Consider the following 6,187-nt stretch of genomic DNA (forward strand, 5'->3'; position numbering starts at 1 on the left):
CCCTGAACTGATGGTGGCATTGGAGTGAGGAAGGATGTGCATGAGGGGCTCCATGCTTGTCTGCCACCACCAGAGCTGAAATGCAACAAAGCACTTGGTCAGGGTATCCTGCAAGCAAGGAAGGTGACCTCACTCCCTTTGGGATTTTTTTGTCTTTGAAAGTCTTTGCAGCAGTGCAGATGGAGGAATTGTTAATCTCAGGCCTTGGGATGAGTACAACAGCTCCAGCTGTTTGGCCTATTGCTGTGCAAAGTTTGCACATAGGAAAACCTCATACAAATAAACCACTGAAACTTCTGGCTCAGGACCCCAGGCTTTCTCTTCATAGCACAGGGAGGCCATGGACACCATGAACCTTTGGTTTTGACCCATCATGAGCTGGCAGCAGCCCCTCTCTACACCCTAAATATTACTGTGCCCTTACCATACACCTTGCTGTTGTCCTCCAGAAGTTGTCCAGACATTTCACAGTGCTACTGAGACAGCAATGGATGACAGCAGCTCTGTTCTCCTCACCACAACCCAGCAGGCTTCAGTGGTCCTGCTGGGTTATCATCTCCATCAAGGGATGATAAACACAGGCAAGTCCTAAGCAGCACAGGTTCCCCAGACAAGAATGTCTCTGTGTCCCTATTGTTTTCCTAGCTCCAGGCATTTCCTTTGTTGTAACTGTGACCTATAAAGTGGCTCTTTAGAGGGTTTTATAATAAAATGTTGAGTATATTATGTTATGTTGTCATGTGGCTTCTCCTCCCACTTCCCATTAAATCTCAAGTACAGCAAACTCCAACACTTAGTTACTACAAAGTTCCTTAGCTATGCAGTCTACACCTGCAGTGGACTAGATGTTAAATAATTTATCCCTCTAACGTGACTGCACCTTTTTGGACACCTAACCCACTGAAAAATAGCAATAACCCTGACAGTTTGCATGAATACAGGTAACAGATTCCTACCTCTGCCTCTGGAGCACAATCCTCTTGCAAAAGAGCCAGCAGAGACGGCAGCATCCACTACCTTCCTCTGGCCACTAGATAGCAACTGTGTGCAACGCTTAGCCCCTGCTGCAGCCACTGGAGGGAAACCAGGATGGGCTTCAGCTGGAAAGGAAGGAAAAGAGTAAAGAAAATGATCGAGGCCAGTCTTTAGAGGGCAGGCACCAAGTCTGCCATAAAATCTTTTACCTTGCAAAAGACCTTTAAAATCATCGAGTGCAACTGTTAATCCAGCAGAGTCAAGTCCACCACTAAACCACAGCACTAAGCACCATGGCTACACATCTTTTAAATACCTCCAGGGACAATGACTCAACTGCTTCCCTGGGCAGCTTGTTCTAATGCTTAACAACCATTTAGGTGAAGAAATGTTTCCTAATATCCCCTGGTGCAACCTGAGGCCATTTCATCTTGTCTTGTCTCTTGTTACTTGGGAGACAATCCCAGTGGAGCATCCTCCTAGCTGCCAAGGGCCATGGCTGCACCCAGACTGAAGGGCTTGCTCCCTTGAGCACCACAAAACCCTCATGTCTGACCCAGGGCAGTCTCATCCTACAAAATACCACATGGAAGTATTAGAATGGTCAAGGTTGGAAGAGACCTCTAAAGGTCATTCAGTCCAACCCTCTCTGCAGTCAGCAGGGACATCCCCAACTAGATCAGGCTGCCCAGAGCCCTGTCCAGCCTCACCTTGAATATCTCCAGGGATGGGGCCCCAACCACCTCTCTGGGCAACCCTCATCCAGTGTTCCACTACCCTCATGGTAAGGAACTTGTTCCTAGCATCCAGTTGGGCCCAAAGACATAGCTGTGTAGGGAGGCAGAGCTCCTGCTGCTACTGCAGGTTTAAAATATAATAGAATGGTTATGGTTACTGCTTTGTCAGTTACTCTCAGCCTAATTCTCACCTGTGCACAAGGCAGCCAGGCCACTAAGGGACTTGCAGGGTACCACAGGCAGAAACCCATCTTCTTCTGAAGGAAATTTGCTGCTACAAGCCAATTTTCTTTTTTTCTTTAGCAAGTTTCTCACCTTCAGTTCTTGCTTTGGGTACATGGAGCAACTCTGTAACAGATCCTGGAGAGTCACAAAGAACATGAAGAGAGCTAGCAGGCACTTTGATTTTCCTAAGGCACAAAGTGCCAGAATTTAAAGGAATAACTTAAAAAAAAAATCTGCCTCTTATTGGTGAAGTTAGCTAAAACATTTATGCAAGTTTGTCTAGAGAATTAATCAAACTAACTTACTTCCACTTAAGAGAGTAAGACTGCAGGTGTTCTGCAGGCTGAAGAAGCTTTAAGGGGCACATCAGCAGAGCTGGTGCCAGCTCCCTCTGGCAGGGACTGAAGGCCAGCTGCCCTGCCCCAGCCTTTACAGTACAGGCACCAAACACATTTACTCATTACAAGCTGGCATGATTTTGCTTGCTAAGGGAAGGTAAGACTAAAGGGTGTGAAATTCACAGCACTTCCTTAAATCCCAGTTTCCTAAAGGCTTTCCTCTGAAGTCGGCATGGTGCCCAGGATCAAGCAAGGCTCATCCAGCAATCCTACAGAGCAAGGGTAATTCACAGCCCCATTAGTAACAACAGCCCAGACATCTAATGACAACCTGGCACAGACAACATCCTCTGTGCTCCCCTGATGCCAGACAGGACTAGCACTGCCTTTGCAGGGAACCCACCCTCCCTGGTGGCCGTGCCAGCCCCAAACACTGACCCAGCCTTAAGGGAATGAGCTGCCATCAGGTAAGTTCTCATTAAGTATTTGTGATTGAACCAAAGCAAGACTGTGAGAGTGAATTTAATAAGGGAGCACGTCAGAGGTGCAAGCCACTTACTTACTCTTTTTTAATTAAAATTTGCAAGAGAAAAGGCCTAGAATTTAGCCAGGATCTTCAATTCTGATTTTTAAAAAGAAAACAGCTCCAACAACTGCTCCAACAACAACTGCAGTGTCCTGCTTGCTTGTGGGACCAGCAGCAAGTCCATCCCATATACCTTGATCTTCGTTATCAGCTTGGCTTCTCCCATCTCCCCCAGTGCCCTGCCACCTTCTTACCTTGCAAAGTGCTTTGTCCTGTACAAAACGAGAGCTGGAGGATGCCAGAGCACATCTGAGCAACCATCCAAGGCTTCAGCAATCAGCTGCATTTAGGAGGAAGGTCACAGCTGCAGCCCATGTAGATCACACACACACACACTCAGGGATCCCTGGGGCATTTTGGGCACTGAGACCTCAAGCCAGATGTACCAAGGGATGGGTTTAGGAACCAGCTGAAACTCCTCCAAGAGTTTCCAATCTTTCATACCATCTCTACTCGAGAAACTGATGCTCAGGGTTGGATGTATCCCATCCAGCATTAAAATGTTGTCTCCAACATGAGATTTCACAGCATGACTCCAGAATCACACAGGCAGTTTGTCTTTCTGTGCTTAAAACCAGCAAGATGATACAAACACAGGGATTCCCCCAGCTCAGGACCTAGTCAGAATCACAGAGTCAATCAACCAGGTTGGAAAAGACCTCAGAAATCATCCAGTCCAACCGATCACCCAGCCCTATCTAATCAACTAGACCATGGCACGAAGTGCCTCATCCAGTCCTTTCTTAAACACCTCCAGGGATGCTGTCCCCACCACCTCCCTGGGCAGCCCATCCCAATGGGCAATCTCTCTCTCTGTGAAGAAAGAGTCAAGTATCCTTTGTCCCAGTACAGCCCATGCACTCCAAAAACGTACTTGCTAGCTAGGTATTGAAACAGGGAGAACTTACAAAGGTTATACCAAGTGTTATTTGCACCGGGAAAAGCACTCAGCAGCACTGTCCAAACTGTCCTGCAGACATCAGAAAAGGCTTCAAGCACCTGTGTGAGGCTCAGAATGCACATCCCAGCTCCAGAGTTGAGTGCCAGCAAGGCAAATACACTTCCTTTTGGCAGGGAAGACCAGTCCTCAGAGAACAAGCACCTGTGGGGAGCAAACTGATGATGCTATTAGACAAACTAGAGCAGAGAAACCACCAGGGAGCTACAAATCCAACAGGGCAGCAAGGGTGAGAAGTGGTGGTCTCTGACCTTATACACAACAGAAGATGTGCAGGGAGGCTGGGGAGGGTTTTCAGAGCAGTCTGACTGGAATCCTGCTCGCTCTGTGGGCACTCCTGCACCATAAAACAGAAATCACATCTGTGGTGTCAGCTGTGAGTCTGATCTAGCCCTTTCTCCCCATAACAAGAGATGTCTGAAAGCCTTACAGCAGAGGCAATGGTTAGCTACAGCCCTGCCTAAGTAAGTCATATTCACAAATGAGTTTCTCTTTCTATCCCAAATGTCAGCCCTTCAACTAAGCCTCTGTTTCTCTGTGCCTTGGGACACAGACAATCTACTGAAGTGAGCCTGAATAGAGAGAGGGAATTCTCCTTTCTCCTTGCCTAGTTTCTCCCACCAGATATATTGACAGTGCTGCTCTTGTCTCAGTGCCAGCTTTCATCCCCAAGAGTGCTTTCAGACAATTCTTCTTTGGACAATAAACCTGCAGAGTAATTTGTGCCTCTCTTTGTACATCTAATGTTACCATTCAAACACGGAGCCAGGACCTCTGGGCAAGAGGATTTTTTCCCCTTCTGGGAACAATTGATTTAATTGTCATCAGTGCTGGCAGTCACAGGTAATGTCTCTGCCTTGGCCCTCAACAGAGTTGCTCCTTCTCTCCCAAGGTGATGGACACCATGGGAAAGGCAGCAGAGAACAACCCAACAGTGTGAACCATGGGCCCTGGGGGAGCAATTATGTAAATTTTACAGCTTTAGGGGCAATTTGATCTAGTGATGCAGAGAGGCTGATGCTCTGAAGGATGCAGGCATGTGGCCAAAGTGTCTTTGAAGACAAGTTAGCCATCACAGCCCTACCAGAGGCCCAGCTTGAGCTGCAGAGACTGCTGCACTGAGGACAAGATCAGCTTTAAACAATGAGAGGAGGCAGAAATGCCATTCAGCTCATCCATCTGGGTTTAGGGCAGGACAAGCACACTGCTGTCCCCAGCCAGCTCCCGAAGGAGTGCAAAGAGACATGGCAAAGCTTAGAGCCATGGTAGTAGCACCTAAATGAAGAGGTGAGACTTGACATGGAACAGGCAAAAAAGAGTAAGAGAAAAGGAGAAAGCAATGGGAGAGAGAAATGGGCAAAGGAGAGAGCAAAGAGGTGTCCAGGAGGAGAAGAAAGGAAAGGGTGGATGGTATCTGGGAGGACAGGTTCAGGTATCTTCCTTCTCTGACCTGCAGTTGCCTGCTATGGTGATCCCAGCACCCATGCAAGCTGCTCAAGAGGTTGTCCTGGTCCTGTCCCCTCCACGTCAGACCATGGCTGGCAGGTAAGAGTGAGGCTGGAAGAGGAGGAACGAAGTTAAACCTGAAAGCAGATAGTCCAAAGACCAGCAGGGTGGTACAAACCATGGCTCCATTCAGAGCCTACAAGAGCCCAGACACTTATCTGGAAATGGCTGGGGAATTGTCCTTACCTGGTGTGTTTGTAGCAGAGGTAATTGGACTTGACCTGGGTCAAATCCAGGAGGAAAACAGCCAACACACCTAGTAGTGAGATACACTGACTGTCACAGCTCTGCCTCAGAGTTGCATAAACCATTAGAAGCTCTTGCAGAAAAAACAACTTTTCAGACCTCTCCTTACTGAAAGTATGCAGTTACAAAATGCCCATGGAGCTAAACTCCACATAAATTCAGAGGAGAAAGTGGCATGGGGGACAACATACAAAATAGAATGAGGCTCATGATGGATAGAAACTACAGCACAGGAGGTTCCACCTCAGCCTGAGGAGGAAGTTCTTCACTGTGAGGATCACAGAGCACTGGAACAGGCTGCCCAGAGAGGTTGTGGAGTCTCCTTCTTTGGAGACTTTCAAGACCCATCTGGATGTGTTCCTGTGGAACCTGTGCTAGATTCTATGGTCCTGCTCTGGCAGGGGGTCTGGACTCAATGATCTCCTGAGGTCCCTTCTAATCCCTAAGATCCTGTGATCATAATGAGTTCTGCCTCCTCTTCCTCTTGTCTTACTGCCTGTACCAAGCCATTCACCCCAGCACCTGGCTGCCAGTGAATACTCCTCATACTCTCTTATCCACCTTCAACAGGAGCTCCAGGATTGCTCAGACCATCACAGATTTTCAGACCACCTCA

Source organism: Indicator indicator, chromosome 7 (genome assembly GCF_027791375.1).
Source record: "Indicator indicator isolate 239-I01 chromosome 7, UM_Iind_1.1, whole genome shotgun sequence".
Lineage (NCBI taxonomy): Eukaryota > Metazoa > Chordata > Aves > Piciformes > Indicatoridae > Indicator > Indicator indicator.